Source organism: Lemur catta, chromosome 6 (assembly GCF_020740605.2).
Source record: "Lemur catta isolate mLemCat1 chromosome 6, mLemCat1.pri, whole genome shotgun sequence".
In the NCBI taxonomy this organism is placed as follows: Eukaryota; Metazoa; Chordata; class Mammalia; order Primates; family Lemuridae; genus Lemur; species Lemur catta.
Genome location: NC_059133.1, coordinates 56,825,835 through 56,841,853, shown reverse-complemented (window position 1 = coordinate 56,841,853; position 16,019 = coordinate 56,825,835). Strand labels below are relative to the sequence as shown.

At 44.9% G+C, this 16,019-nt stretch overlaps 1 protein-coding gene and 1 pseudogene across 2 annotated transcripts in view; one reads left to right on the top strand and one right to left on the bottom strand.

Annotated features, from left to right (window-relative positions):
- The window catches only part of GALNT6 (polypeptide N-acetylgalactosaminyltransferase 6), a 30,705-nt gene extending 25,394 nt beyond the window's left edge, over positions 1–5,311 (bottom strand). For both annotated transcript variants that reach the window (XM_045554884.1, XM_045554885.1), the window contains exon 1: positions 5,268–5,311. The gene's annotated coding sequence lies outside the window, so the exon portion shown is untranslated. The remainder of the gene's footprint in view (positions 1–5,267) is intronic.
- Positions 5,312–14,131: 8,820 nt separating this feature from the next.
- On the top strand, positions 14,132–15,566 carry LOC123640361 (annotated as a pseudogene).
- The last annotated feature ends 453 nt before the right edge of the window (positions 15,567–16,019 follow it).

Below are 16,019 nucleotides of genomic sequence, written 5' to 3'. Positions count from 1 at the left end.
AAGCTGCCCTAAGATTTCTGGGATATCCTGTCACACATATGTGGGTACTACATTTTATTGTAAAGTGTCTTTCTTACTTTGGTCTAGTCATAGAAGTTTGATGGAGTCCAATCCCTCCATTTTATACCCTAGCCTCTTCTAAGAAGCATTCTCAGATCTCCTAGCAGAATTAATCTCTCCCGGCCTTGCCCCCTACGCACTCTGTTTTTACTTGTACTCCAGCCTCATCACAGCCTGCCTTGTGTCTCCTTCACTCTTGGACTAGAAAGGCCATGTTGTTTCCAGCTATTTGTCACTTGCAGAGTCTAGTGCAAGTTTTATATGTACCAGGTGTTCCATAAACTCTTGTTAAATGAGATGAGGCCAGAGGGTTAAGCCCTAGCTTAAGCACTGGTTTCACTAAATGACGTTCTGAATGCACTTACTACAAGTACTTGAGTTATAGGATGTTCTGCCATTGCATGGTAGCTTGCATTTTGACTAGGTCTGTTAGTCCTGTGCCCTCATTTTATGGGTGAGGCCTGAGTGGTTAGGTGACTTCTCTAGTGACACACAGCTAGTGGCTCCCAGGAACAGAACCTGGTCTCCCAACTCCCAGGCTGCTGCTCTGTTCACCCACCTTGGAGGGCACATGGGGATTCTGGGGACTAAGCATAGCCCCCTTGAGCCTGGGGCAGGGCTGTTTTCCTGGGCCTCCCCTACTCTACTCTTAGACCCCCTCCCTGGCGTTTGCCCTCCTCCCACTCAAGGATACAAATGCTTTAAAGATGCCAAAACTGCAAGACCCAGGCAAAGTCTTGGCTTTTGTGAAAGCCAGGGTCAACCATTCAGAACACACCCTTGCTGGCCAGGTGGCCTTTTTGTAACAAAGTTTCTTTCTGTTTATCAACTGAGCTGTTCACCTCCTGCAGACGTGGCAGGAGGAAGTTGTGGAGCAGTCACCGGCATCCCCACAGGGATGTTTGCTCAAGTTACTCAGACTTGGCTCAATTACAAGCTTCTTTGAGAGTGATGACTGTCATCACTCTCACCAAGGGCATGGGTGTGTGCAGGTACACATCATTGAGGGAGGGGACAGGTCAATTTCAAGCTACTGGTGCGGGGAAAGGCCTGGGAGGCTGTTTGGCCAAATGATCGTCCTTTCTTCCTTGGAAGCACTTTCTCTCGTCAAACACAGCACTCATTCTGAGTCTTCTGTACTCACACTGTGAACACAGGAGCAAATTATCTCCTCTAGAGCCCCCCTCCCACCTCTGACCCTTTTGATCACAGAATGCTGGGAGGTTTTCACTTTTTCCCATAATTATACCTTCAAGACACTTCAGCTTTTCCTCAAGATTCAAGATGCAGTACTGTGGCTCATTTTCCCAGAAAGATGCACCGAAAGGTACTGCTGTAGCTACTCTATAAGTTACCCATGCCCCAGAATATCTAGATTCATTGTACATTTGCATACATTTTAAGCTTAAGTTACACAAACACTGATTTTCAGTTGAAAAACCCAACCCAACTTTGCTCACCACTGTATACTTAGAATAATGCTGGCATATGGTAGGCGCTTAGTAAATGTTTGTTGACTTATTCCAAGTAAAAGTCACCAAAAATCAAAATAATATGTCACCAAGCAGGAAGTTCAACGGCTCACAGGTTTTGCACTGGAAGATTTCTAGGTGCTGCCAGGTGGGGCAGCGGTGTGCAACTGTTCATCCCTAGGAATCCAGGATGCAGGGTCCCAGGAGGGCACAAGATGGGATTCTTTAATCACCGAGGAACCCCAGTGACAACTAGGCTGGGCTTGAAAGAAGGCAAACAAAGGAATTTGAATTGAGTCTTACCATCTGTTGGTTAGGAGGAGGGGCAGGGAAGGGATGAGAAGGGGTAGAGCAGGAGGGATATTCCTCAAGGCTTGGGCTAGTCTCCAGATTGGGAAGCAGGGTTAGAGGGTAGAAACTGAGGTTTTTTCTTTCTCTCCTCCCCACAGTCTGCTCTTGGATGCGGAACTGGATGCTCAACATATCTCACCCTGAACTCAGGGTCTGTGCCCAGCCCCCTTCCCAATTTCTCTGCTGTGACCAGTAGCATGGAAATCCTTCAAACAACCCTGTCCCTGCCCCACTCCCAGGCAGGTAGCTTTTAATCCCTTCTCAATGTCAGGTTCACCCCACGCCCACTCCCACTCCCAAATCCTGCTGATTCATTCTCTGCCTCCTGGATCCTCCCCTTCCTATCCACTCTCACAACCGTCATTTGAAACTGTGTCTTTATCGGCCAGCATCTGGAGGATCAGCAGTAGCTGCCTGCTTCGCCTCAGGCCTCTCTCTCCCTTTCACAATCCCAACAGCCATATTCATATTCTTTTAGCGCTACTGGATTGTGGCAGAAACTCGGAGGGCCTGGACAGTCGGTTTCCTGTTTGGTACTCACCCTCAAGCCTGACCAGATTCTTGGCACAGCCTCTTTTCCTCCTCAACGTCTTTCCTTCTTATTCTTGCTAAAAGCAAGGAATTTCTTTTCTTTCAAATTCTTACTAGAAACCCCTTTCTTCCAAGACACCTTGCTAGACTAAGGATCATCTCACCACCCTCAGTTTCCAGGTGTATTTGTTCCCAAATGTCACTCATTTCCCCCAGGTGGGACTTCCTCACTAGATTTAATGAAGGAGGGAGAACCAACAGGCCCAGACACTAGGCCACCTAGATCCTGTTTTCCTTCTCTTCCCAATCCTTAAATCCCGGTCCCCACACTTCTGCCTCCAGAATGCTTTTCCTGAGCAATCCATGTGGCTTTCTAATCCCTGTAGCATCCCACTGACCTGAGGTATACGGTTCTGCTGTCTCGCTGCCTGGGTTGTGTGTCCTTTGTTCTCTGTCATCTGCAGAGCTGAGAGTAAGGATTAGGTTTCTTCCTTTAAATCTCTACCGAGGGCTCAGGACCAGGTTGCACAGGGTACAGGCGAATAACCTGACCCCACAGGGCTCTCAGGTGCCACAAAACAGTCCTTTTTCTCCCTGGACTGAACCCATCCTTGTTCACCACGCAAGCCCTTTACACAGCACAATTACAGCATTGAGCTCAGCACAGAGACAGGCACTGCCCTGCACTTGACCTCTTGCTTATTCAAATTCTCACTCTCATCCCCAACAAATGAGAATGGACATTTTGGACTTTCCCAGAGAGGGGCAGAGGACTATATGAAGAGCTGAGTCCACCCAAGCTGTGCATGGCTATTCACTGGGTCTCTCTGGCATAGATGCACCCACCCTGGTCCTCAGTTTCATTTCCAGGGTTGGAGATGTTGGACCATGTCCATGGGAGCCGGAGGATGTTTAGGACAATACCATCATTTTTAATATCAAATCAAGTTACAATTATCTGCTCTGTTTTACACAAAAGGAAACTGAAGCACAGAGAGATTAAGTAACTTGACCAATATCACACAGCTAGAAAGAAGCAGATGCAGAATTTTGCACTCAGGCCCATGTATCTCCAAAGCCCACTCTCTTAACCATGACACCATACTGTCTTGCATTTGGCTGGTGCTTGGAGCTTTGCCAAAACACTTTCATATATACCTTCTCATTTGCTCCCCACCCAGGGAGGGTTTGGCCAAGGTTATACAGCTAAATTAGTGACAGAGCTGAGTCAGCTGCCTGCCTCCCTGCATTAAGAATCCCTCAGCCCTAGGGTTAGCTGCCCTCCTAGTCTTGACTTCTGTTCTAGGCAATGGCTGCATGGACTAAATCCATGCTTATATTTCCTGTCCAGATTTCTTTCAGCTGAACTTGGGCTAAGATGTTTCTGATCTCAGAGGGCACTTGACACATGTCAGGGCCTCCGCTTTTGGGGCCTTAGCTCTTCCGTGCTGCTGTGGGTGGGAGTTAGCTGTCCTGCCAACTGCGGGCAGGATTTCTGTGGTGAGGTCATCTTGAGCAGCCCAGTATCCTTCTCCAGACTTCCCTCTTCCCTTTGATGGTCCTGTCCTGCTCACTGCCCTGGTGCCCTGGAAGAAGTTTTTTCTTGGTACCTCTGGGTTCCTAAAGTGCATGGCATTGCTAAAGGACAGGAGTTCGGGAAATGCTGGCAATGATACTGGCTGACTTCTGTTGGATAATTTGAACCCAACTATGTTTCAAACCCCTTACCTGACCTGGTGCTAGTTATCACATGAATTTGCCTGTCTCATCCTTCTTACCCTTCTTCTGATGGGTAGGGATACAGCTCATCTGTCTGGAGAGGAGCATAGGGCCAGCATAATGCACACACATCTCTGGTAAAATGAGCATAAGCCCTCAAGGCTCTTTGGTGTGTCCAAAATTATTAACCTCACCCAGTGTCTGTAAACTGCATTTGGAGCCTGGGGGTGTGCTGAGAAGCACAGCATCAACACCCTCTCTGGGACTGCTGTGATAGGTTATTGGCTAATAGAGAGGGTCTCTTCCAAACTTGCTGGCAAACTGACCACCAGCAGCAGCCCTACACGTGCAGTAGAGCCCCCTCCTACCCTCTGCAGAAGTTTGGAGCTAGGAGGACTGGCCCTTGGGGCAAGTAACAAGCTGATTCTCTTTTCTGTCACTGAACAAGTAAGGGGAAATCAGGAAGTGGATGACAGTCACAGTCATGAACACTCACCAGACTGCCCCCCTCACAATACCATGCAGATCCCTCCCCGCCCCCCAAAGCCCCAAACCTCGGGAGGGAGGTTAACCAAGCAGGGCTCAGACCAACCCCCGCCAGCGAGCCTTCCCCTCGTTCGCCCCTTCTGCTCAGGCGCAACGTGGCACGGGCACCAGCAGGAGGGAAACTCTCTGAAAGATTTTCTGTACCAGACCACATGCTGTGGCCCAATCTGGGGAGACGGGGCACAGAAGGAATGCGGAGGCATGAGTGGGTGAGGGGAAGAGGGTGTAGAGCCCTGGAGGGAGGGCTATGGCTTGTCCCCATCCTACTCCTGCAAGTTCCAGAGGTCTGGGCTCCCCATTCATCTCTTAGTTCCATAGGCGAAAAGGGGGGGGGTCCCACCGAGGGAGGAGCTAGAGGCCACAGCGACAAGCAAAGAGCAAAGGCAGGAGGGACCAGTCTGGCCCAGCCCCTTCATTTTACAGGGGCGGGTGGCGAGGAGGAAGAGGAGGAGGAGAAGGCTGGCGGTTGGGGTGGTGGGGAGCGAAGACTTGGCAGAAGCGAGCTCAATTGGAGGCCAGTCCCGAGAAGCCGGGGAACTTTGGGTGCCAGGGCCGGGGAGAGGGTCGCGGGGTCCTCCGGCCGCTTACCTGTCGCGCAGAGGCAGAGCCGCCGCTGAGCCGCTCGCGGTTTCCAGACGGGACGGCCGGAGGGTGGGGCCGGGGCGGGTCCTCCTCGGCTGCCCGGGCGCGCCCGCCCCGCCCCTCCCGGAGCCAGGTGCAGCCGGGCTCTCGCCGCGCCCGCCGGCGCTGCCGCGGCTTGTGCTGATCTCAGCCCCCCCGCCCCGGGTGCAGTCTCCGCGGCCAGGCTCTCGGCGTGGAAAAGGACTGGAGGGTCCTAGCCACCCCAAAGACGACACGCATTAGCTGAGCCGCGGGCTGCGCGTGCATGGAACCGCAGCGTACTGCGCGCGGGCTGGAGCGCTCGGAGCCCGGAGGCCTCAGTGCTGGAGGGGAAAAACGCGGCCGGGCAGTGGGGAGCCTGGTCCCGGTCCCAGGTTTGCTTCTCATTTGCTGGGCAGTCTTGGGCAAATGACTCCTCCCCTCCATCCCACAAGAGCTAATATTACCCGTGTGCCCCTAACGTTGCTAGGGGCTCCAAGTGCCAGGTGGCAGGTAAACCCCAGCCCCAGCAGATGCCTACGATTATTATCCCGAATATACACGAGAGGCAGCTGATCACACAGCTAGGGAGTGTTTCTCAGAGTGTGGTTCCCTGACCAGCAGCCTCATCGTCATCTGAGAACTTGTTAGAAATGTAGATACTTGGGCCCCACCATAGACCTAAATGATCCGAAACCCTGGGGATGGGGCCAAGCAATTTGTGTTTTAAAAGACCTCCAGGTGATCCTGGTGTGCACTCAACTTTGAGAACCATTGCACCAGTAGTGGCAGGGCTGGAATTAGAATCCAGGTAAATCCAGTTCCCAAGCTCATGTTCTGAATCTTCTGGCCAGAGGCTTGCTGCTCGTGGGTCCTCACCAGCTCTGTAGTTCTGTGATGCAATCTTTCCGGTCCTTATTTTAGTAATAGAGAAGTAGCATGGATGACTCCAAATAGCCTATAATTTGGAAACTTTTCTCTGGTAGAAACTTGAGCCAATAATTCTGTTTTTGTTTTGATATATAAATAAGTTTGTATTCCTAAGACCCCAAGACCTAGGGGCAGGGGCATGGATGGGTAGATCCTAGCAAGAAGATAGGTCTGATATGAACTGGGAAGGGCAGGGAAAGCCACTTGGAGATTAACAGTTCAATAAAGAAAAATAATCTTGTTTTCTAATCTGGGGCCCCAAGGTAGGGTTTAGCTATGGAGAAAGAGGCCAGAGGCAGAGGTGTTACCGGATAGAATCTGGAGAGAAGGCCAGCAGAGCTTGCGGAAGAAGAGCTTGTTCAACTACCTGAGATTAGAGTGATGGGGAAAGACTGACATTCTCACGTGGATAGAAAGGGAGGCATCAATCTGCCCTACTCAAAACAGCTGATAACCCCTCCTCCCACAATTCCCTTCCTTTTACAGCAGAGAGTCTGGGGTTTAAGCCCCTAAAGAGAAGCTGGCTGTCTACAGATCGCCTCTTTTGCCCCTTTGCAGGCTCTCAGGGTTCATTCTAACTCACTGCCCCAGCTGCCTCCATCTTGTCTCCTGCCTTACTGGAGAGCTATCTTTCTCAGCATAGGGGCATTTCCTGTGGAAGATTGTGGGATGCTGCCTCTCATTTCCCTCTTCTTGGGGGCTAGACACTCCCCATACAGGGTTGACCTATTGTCTTTGCTCCTTCCTTCCTACCACTCTGCTCCGTGACTTTCAGGGATTGTGTAATGCTGACCTGGGTCTTGAGCCTTGGTCAGGACCCAACCTGAACTGAGGTGAGTAATCTCTGTTCTTTCCCAAGACGGGGTCATGATCACTCTATCCCCAGCTTAGAGCTCCTGAAAGCGCTGTGCCCAGCTTCCCAAAAAGGAGCATCAGTGTGTGTTGTGTGCTTCACATTCCAGAAGCAAATTACTCATCAGATTTTACTTCAGCTGACTCTGATTTTAAATGTGACTTTGAGTCCTCAGAATAATTAGCTTCCTAATTTGGAGGCGGATGTAGTCCGCAGAATGTGTGACCCACCCCTAATGTGTCATGACTGAGCTCTTCTCTCCTAGCAGGAAGGACGGTTGTGGCTCCCTCCCCACTGCTCCAGGAAGGCTTGTAGATAAGCCACCACAGAATGGTGACAGTGACTTTAGCCTCCATTGGTGGCAGGCCACTTAAAGAATGGTTTTCTTTAAATGAAAAAGTTATATATGCAGATTTTTTTAAGGCACCATGAAAAGATATACAATGAAAGCTACATTTCCTACCTTGCTGGACCTTCATCCCTCTCTCCAGAAATTATCTATTTATGTTCATAACTAAAACTTCCCATAAGCGCCTCTGCAGGACATGCCTGAATTCCCCTAGCTGCGAAGACCCAAGACGACCCCTTCTTAGGAAGTCCTGTGCATTTCATTTGTTCCTCCCAATCTTGTTTTTATTTCTTGATCATTTTAGATTCTGTTTTTGGGTGTTCTGAGTTTCACTTTTCACATCAGCGTGCTTCAGGGGGTTTCCCCACCGAAGGCAGGAAACTTGGTGGGGAGCAGATCAGTTGAAGTGAGACGAGGGCAGCTCTGTGAGGCTGTTGACGTCAGCTCGGGCCCTCATCAGGTCCCTTCCACACACAGTCCCTGGTGAGAGGATGCCCACCTCTGGGTGGGGCAGAATGAGGGAGACCTGACCTTCATGGGGAGGTGCTGACTCTAGTAGCTGGGGAAGTGGCAGGGTGGGGGGTGGGGCGATGCCATGAGCTACCCCGGCAGTTAGGAGGGAACCCAGCTCGCCTGTCATTACCTCTTAACCTCTTATCTCACTCCCCACTGACCCCCACCAGGAGGAACTGAACGAGTCTCCCTTTGCATCCTGTGTCATAGTTTCTTATCTATAAAGTGGGGTTAGTGATGTCTAGAGTTGTTGTGAAGCCCAAGTGAGATAACTGATGTGAAAGTGTGACAGTTTGATTCTTCTAAATTACATATTTCTTTACCTTTTTTCTCCCCATATTCATGTTTCCTCCTCATCTTATTCCATGCTCAGAAGAAAAACAGTCAAAGCAAGAGATGTTTTGGGAACCCAAACAGATCTGTTCCAAGTTCTGCCATAATCGCTCATGCATTATAATTCACTCACCTCTGTGTGCCTCTATGTCCTCATCTGTAAAATGGACATATTATTTTTATTATTGGGTTGTTAGATTAAGCAAAGTATTTAACTCATTACCTGGTACACAATAAACACTCAATAGATGTTATAATTGTTAGCCATTATTATTAGCTGTTTTTCTTCTTTCCTTCCTTCATTCTTTCCTTCAACATAATGCTGTTGAAGCCCACCATGTGCTTGTCTCTGTGCTAGCTATTGGGTCAGATGCAGAAATACAAGGATAGATAAGCCATACCTCTCTCCTCTAGACACCCATGGTCTATTGGGGAGGCTGATAAATGTAAAAAGTGTCATGACTGGGTCAGGGCCAGGACTAGGTGAGGTCAGTGAGGTACTTGCCTTGGGTGCAAAATTTAAGGGGCCACCAAAACACTCAGTAGTCAAGATAAATAATACTTTAATGCAATATTTTAAAAACATCAAAATTAATGCAAAAAATTTATGATGGACAAAGTATCAAAAATTTAAAGAATAGACGCAAAAAGAAAAATGTGCACCATTCCACACATGGTTTTCTGTATTTTTTAATGGTTATTTTTTCATAGAGCATTAAAGTTAAAAAGTAGGCATATTAAAACTCACAACATTATTTTAGGTATTTTATTGACTCCAAAACAGAATTTATTATGATTTTACTTCTGTTTAAGTTAATTACAATTTATTTAAGGTCATCACTTGATCAAGAGAAATTGTTAAACATGGCAACCTTTCAATTGAAAATGAAATAAGTGAAGAAGTAGATTTTGAAAATATTACTGAGTTTGCATACATTAAAGCCAGGAGCTTGTATTTTCCCTTTTGCTGCGAACTCCAATATGGTTCAGCATGGCACTGTATTGGGATCTGGACAAAGGACCTGCAGAGAATAGAGGGGGAATAAGAGAAAAGGAGAAAGGGCCAGGTGCAGTGGCTCACGCCTTTAATCCCAGCACATTGGAAGGCCAAGGTGGGCAAGAAATTCAAGACCGGCCTGGGCAACATAGGGAGACTCTATCTGAAAAGAAAGAAAAAAGGAGAGAAAAGGAGAAGAGCTGGTGTGTGGTGGTAAATATATTGTTTTTTCTAATTATCCAAATATCACCTTTTCAATATGCAAAATTTAGAATGCACAGAAAACCACAAAGAAGACAATGAATTATCCATAATTATATCACCTAATGATAACCAATGTTTCTGTTTTGGTATAATCTACTTTTTTTCTATGCATATATAGTCCATATGTACATATGTATTTCATTAGTTCTAAGATGAATCTTTTTAACATTTCTGAAATTGGGATCTATCTTAAATTGACGCTGTCATAATTTAGCAGTGTTCTTTCATTTAATGGCATATAAGATAATGATTTGTCCTTATAATCTTATGTTAGATGACTATATATATAAAATTAAATTATACATAGATGAAATTACTTATGTGTATAATTACTATATGTATATTACAAAACTGGGATCATATTGAACATACTGTTTTGTGACCTTATTTTTTTTGCTTGCTATAGGGTGGATATTTTTCAAGGTGATGAAATAATCTTCTCCGTAAGATCATTAACAGCTGCATAGTAGTTTCTTGTATATATGAGCCATATTTTTTTTCTCAACCTACCATCTATTGCAGGACATTTAGATTATTTGCCTTGTTTTTCTGTCATATGTAGCTGGCTATTCCACTAGAGTTTAAATCTATGTATATATTTTTCTTTCCTTCTCTGTCCCTTCTCAAGTGAAGGAGGAGAACAGAAAGTCACCTTGGTTAGCTTTTAAAGGATAAATTACCTTCGTGTCCTTTAAATTGCTCCTTCTCCCCAAAGGGGTATGTGTATGAGTGTGTGAGATTCCCTTGGGAGGCGCTGAGGAGACTACCGAAGTAGGCATGTAGTCTACAGGAAAGGGAGATGTTATCAGCCCTTTTGTGTTAAGAGGATCTAAAAGGAGAAATACTAAACCCCTGAAAGTGAATAGGGGAAGGAAAGATGGTCTGGGTGGTGGGTCTAGGAGGCCCCTTGTAGTTGGGAGGTGGCTGTGATGGTTAATTTTATGTGTCAACATGGCTGGGCTGTGGTGCCCAGTTGTTTGGTCAAACATTAGTCTAGATGTTGCTATGAAAGTGTTTGTAGATGTGATTAACATTTATAATCAATTGGCTTTAAGTAAAGCAGATTATCTTCCATAATGTGGGTAGGCTTCATCCAATCAGTTAAAAGCCTTAAGAGCAAAGACTGAGATTTCCTAGGGAAGATCAATTCTGTCTCAACTGCAACATAGACGCCCTGCCTGAGTTTCCAATCTGCTGGCCTGTCTTGCAGATTTTGAACTCAAGACTGTAACATCAACTCTTACCTGAATTTCCAGCCTGTTGGCCTTCCCTACAAATTTTGGATTTGCCACTCCTCATAATTTTATGAGCCAATTCCTTAAAATAATCTCTCTGTCTCTCTCTTTACACACACACACACACACACACACACACACACACACACACACACATCTGCCTCTACTCTCTCTCACACCCCTCCCCCATACCTCTTGACTCTGTTTCTCTAGAGCAGCAGTCCCCAGCCTTTTTGGCACTAGGTACTGGTTTCATCGAAGACAATTTTTCCACAGAATGGGGGGTGGTGGGGGAGAAGGTTTCGCATTACATTTATTGTGCAGTCAAACCTCTCTGCTAATGATAATCTGTATTTGCAGCTGTTCCCCAGTGCTGGCATCACTGCCTCAGCTCCACCTCAGATCATCAGTCATTAGATTCTCATAAGGAGCATGCAACCTAGATCCCTCACATGCGCAGTTTACAGTAGAGTTCGTGCTCCTATGAGCATCTAATGCACCCGCTGATCTGACAGAAGGTGGAGCTTATGCAATGATGCAAGCAATGGGGAACAGCTCTCAATACAGACAAAGCTTTGCTTGCTCGCCTCCTGTTGTGTGGCCCCGTTCCTAACAGGCCACAGATTGGTACTGGTCCACACCCTTGGATTTGGGGACTGCAGCTCTAGAGAACTCTAATACAGTGGCCATGCATGCCTAAGAGTATGGACATTGGGCAGATACTCATATTAGAGACCGCACTAGAAAATACAGCTTATCACGAGTTTAGGCCTAAATTGTCCAGGACATTGTCCCATCTGTTGCAGAAGATGCTGGTATCTTTATCCTTCGTGAGGCTGGTATAATGCAGACAACATCACAAGTAGCAACACCCCTTCTCTGAGGTAGGACTGGGTATCTCTCTATTGTTGTCTACTGGAGTGGGTATTATAAGTATCCCCATTTGTACAAGTGAGGAGTTTATAAGCACAGCAGGTTCCTGTGACCACAGAGTCTGAGCTCTTAGCCACTGCTTTCTGCAAGTCTCCTCATTTATTCAGGGCCCTATTTCATACGATTCTCAGAAAAGTTTTCTGGTGTTCTCTCTTCCCAATCTGCATAGTTCTTGTTAAAATGACTCCTGTATATTTTATATTTTGGTTGCTGTTGTAAATATTATCTGTTCCAGGAAGCTCTTGGTCAATTTTTCTTTTATATAACTATAGCATTTTAATATACAATTAATAATTTTTCCTTTCTTGAGAAACACATGGGATTGGCAAACTGACTGTGGACTCTTCTACTTAAATTACGCAAGATCTTAAAAGGGATCAAGATGCCCAAGATCTGTGTGTACCTTTTGCAAAAGAGAAATTTCATAATTGCCATGAAAAAAAATCTAAATGCTTGTAAAGTTTTGCTGTGGGAACTCTTTCTGCCCCAAATTATGATTTCTTATTGTTTAATATCTCTCTTTTAAAAAAGAAAGAGATATGCACATTTAACCTTCTGAAACAGAATTAATTGGATCTCAATCTGATAATCGTTTTGCCCCAAATGGAAGTAATAAAAGGGGTTGTAAACTGTCCTCCCCAGAGCAAACTGTCCCCCAGCTAAAAGTAAACTTTGTTCTCTATCCCTAAAAAACAGCAGAGGCAATTCCTGTCTTCTTAGACATTTGAAAAAAATCATAAATTTCATTAGAGAGAGTTGAAATCTATCTGATAGCATCTGGATGTTGTTTAATATTGTTTTGGATTGAAAAGTAAAGGAGAGGTGATAGAATGACTCATTGGCAGTTCTAATGTCCTAATGTCTAATATCCTTTTAACATCCTGAAATTTTTGCCTCATTGCTTATTAATTCCTATGGAATCTTATTTACTTATTTCCAATAGATAATATGTGCATATGGCACAGCAATCTAAAGCTCAAAAGTACAGTGAAGGGTAAGTCTTCCTCTTACCCCCATCCTCAGTCACCTGGTTTTCCTCCTGAAGGGCAGCCATTGCTACTAATTTCTTTTTATTCTTTCTAGAAACAGCCCAGAGAAGGAGTCACCTTGATTTTGGCAAGTGCCTTCAATAGTAACATTTTTCATTATATTGTCTGAAATGGTTAAAATTGTTTTAGACTCAGTCAATTTACTGAGCTCTCTTTGTGGCTCTGATAGATTTCCAGTTGATTGTCTTGGTTTTCTAGGTAGAGAGACATACCAACAGCATGTGATTTTGGCAAAGTGAAAACAGTTTTGGAGTGAGACATGGGTTGAATCCTGACCCTTCTAGCTACCAGTTGTCTGATCTTAAACTTAAATCCAACCTTTAAAAAATGTTGGCACTGTCCAAAGGCAGCAAGTAGGTACAAAGTGGTCCCCAGGTGTGGTAGGTGGATTGGGGAGAGGCTACACAGAGCCAAGTACTGCTCTTTGGCCCTCTCCTGGGTTTTGCCTTTTCTTTTTTTTTTTTTTTAACTACTGACCACTCGTTCATCAGTCAGCTCCTGGGTTTTTAGCACCTTGACCTGCAGATAACTCTAACGGGGCTCGATCACAAGGATTTCTAACCACCTAGAGATCAGGAAGAGAGACTGAAAAAGAAGCCCTAAACTAGAATATCCTTTTCTTTCTCCATGAATGGAATGTGGGTTGTGTTGACAGCAGGTTGAAATAGATTTTATTGTTTGAAATCGGAGATTTACAGAAATGCTTTGAAGAACTACTGATTATCATCGGGGCCCTATAAATTCCCCACCGTGATAGTGGGTAAAACAGTTGGGCACAATGGGAACATGTACAGGTTTTCTCAGAGTTGGGGTCCGCTTCCAGGCACTGAGTTGGTGGTAATTTGGTGTTGGTTTTTGGTGAGGAGTGGTACTAAGAAAAAACTGTGGCAAGGGGGGAAAAAACAAAAAACAAATACACTCTCTTGTCCAAACTGAATTTTTTCAGTTTGAAGGGATGCCCCAGAGCATCTCAGGGATCCTTGGTCCCTTTAACCACACAGTGGAAAAGGTGATTGGGGATATGGGTTGTCTAGTTTGTTATATGACATAACATTTTTCTGTAGGACCTTAGCATGAATGAACTCCTTCATATCTTAATGACCAGGAGAAGACAGACCTGAAGTGACACCCTGATAGATGTGTGTTCTGTCAGACTTGGGCAAATGTCGTCCCAACAAAGAGCGAGCTCAAACATTGAAAAGATATTGGCTCCACTTACTAATTATCAAGCCTTGAAATATACTGGGGTTCAGCTGTTATAAGAGGTGTATGAGAAGCTATTCCAGGCTTGCCAAACCACTGAGTGGCTTAAGGGGTGCAAAGCAAAGATGTTCCAATAGAGGAAGAGGGCGCCTCTCCTCACTACCCACAGTGCTCTGCGGCACCGACCTGTCACAAAGGGGGCGAATGAGCAACTCTCTATCTGTGCGGTGGGGCGATGGCACCTGGGTCTTCCTCTGCCGCCTGCCGCAGGGCCAGATCCCCTGACGGTATTCAGCTGTGCTTATCTGTGGCCGGTGTCATCTGTCTCTGCAATGCCCACCAAGAAACAGGCTCAAAAGGCAGAGCAGAAAAAGGAGAAGATTATGAAAGACAAAACTTTTGGTTTAAAGAATAAGAAAGGAGCGGAGCAACAAAAGTTTATCAAGGCTGTCACACATTAAGTTAAATTTGGTCAGCAAAATCCACGTCATATAGCATAGGAGTGAAGCTGAAAAGAAATTGAAGAAAGATGACAAGAAGAAAGAATTGCAGGAACTAAATGAGCTGTTCAAACCTGTAGTTGCTGCTCAAAAAATAAGTAAAGGTGCAGATTCCAAATCCGTGGTATGTGCATTCTTCAAGCAAGGACAGTGTACTAAAGGAGATAAGTGTAAGTTTTCTGATGACCTGACTCTGGAGAGAAAATTGAAAAGAGAAGTGTTTACATTGATGCAAGAGAGGAAGAACTTGAAAAGGATACTGTGGGTAACTGGGATGAGAAAAAGCTGGAAGAAGTAGTAAACAAGAAGCATGGTGAGGTGGAAAAGGAAAAACCAAAAACTCAAATAGTATGCAAGCATTTCCTTGAAGCTATTGAAAATAACAAGTATGGCTGGTTTGGGGTACGCCCTGGAGGGGGTGATATTTGCATGTATTGTCATACACTTCCTCCTGGATTTGTGTTGAAAAAAGTTAGAAGATGAAATTTCATTAGAAGATCTAATTGAAAGAGAGCATTCTGCCCTAGGTCCAAATGTTACCAAAATCACTCTAGAATCTTGCATGGAAGAAAAGGAAAAGACAAGAAAAGATTGATAAACTTGAACAAGATATGAAAAGAAGGAAAGCCGACTTCAAAGCAGGGAAAGCACTAGTGATCAGGGGCCGAGAGGCGTTTGAATTTCTTCCTGAACTGGTTGATGATGATGAGAAGGAGGAAGCAGATGATAGCTGCTACACCCAGGGAACAGGTAGTGATGGGGTTGATGATTCAGTGAGCATAAATGACATAGATTTAAGCCTGTGTATCCCAAGAGATGTAAATGAGACAGGTATTATGGTAGCTAGTCTTGAAAGATTCAGCACATATACTTTTCAGATCAAGATGAAAATAAATTAAGTGAAGCTTCTGGAGGTAGGGCTGAAAATGGTGAAAGAAGTGATTTGGAAGAGGACAATGAAGGTAAGGGACAGGAAAATGGAACCATCGATGCTGTTCCTGTTGATGAAAATCTTTTTACTGGGGAGGATTTGAACGAACTAGAAGAAGAATTAAATACATTCGATTTAGAAGAATGACATCAAACAAGTCAATGAAAAAATTAAGTCAACTCAGCATGAGTTGAAATTGACTAATTATTTTCTGCCTAGAATGAACAGGATGTTTATTTCTCATGCTGATTCTGGAGGGCTTAGCCTCCTCCAAAAAAAAAAAAAAAAAGGAATACTCTCCCTCCATCTTCTCTTCTGACTTTGTCTACATTTCATAGTAAGTTCAGAGTAGTTCATGATAAATTGAAAATATAATGGTTATTGCAGAAAATGATTGATCGTTGTAATTATCCATTCAAGTAGGAAGTGTGACTGCTTTTCCAGCTTTTAGTTTTCACTGGGCATGTGTTATTACCAAGAACAACATAAATTTACATTTAAAATACCCTTCATTTGACACAGTTTTTAATGAGTGATTTAATTTCTTTTGTATTTGTATGCTTAAAAGACTGCCTAAAAGCCTAAAACAAAGCACTGTACTTCATAAAAGGATATGCAGATTCAGTATTGTATATCTTTGGGCAATCAGA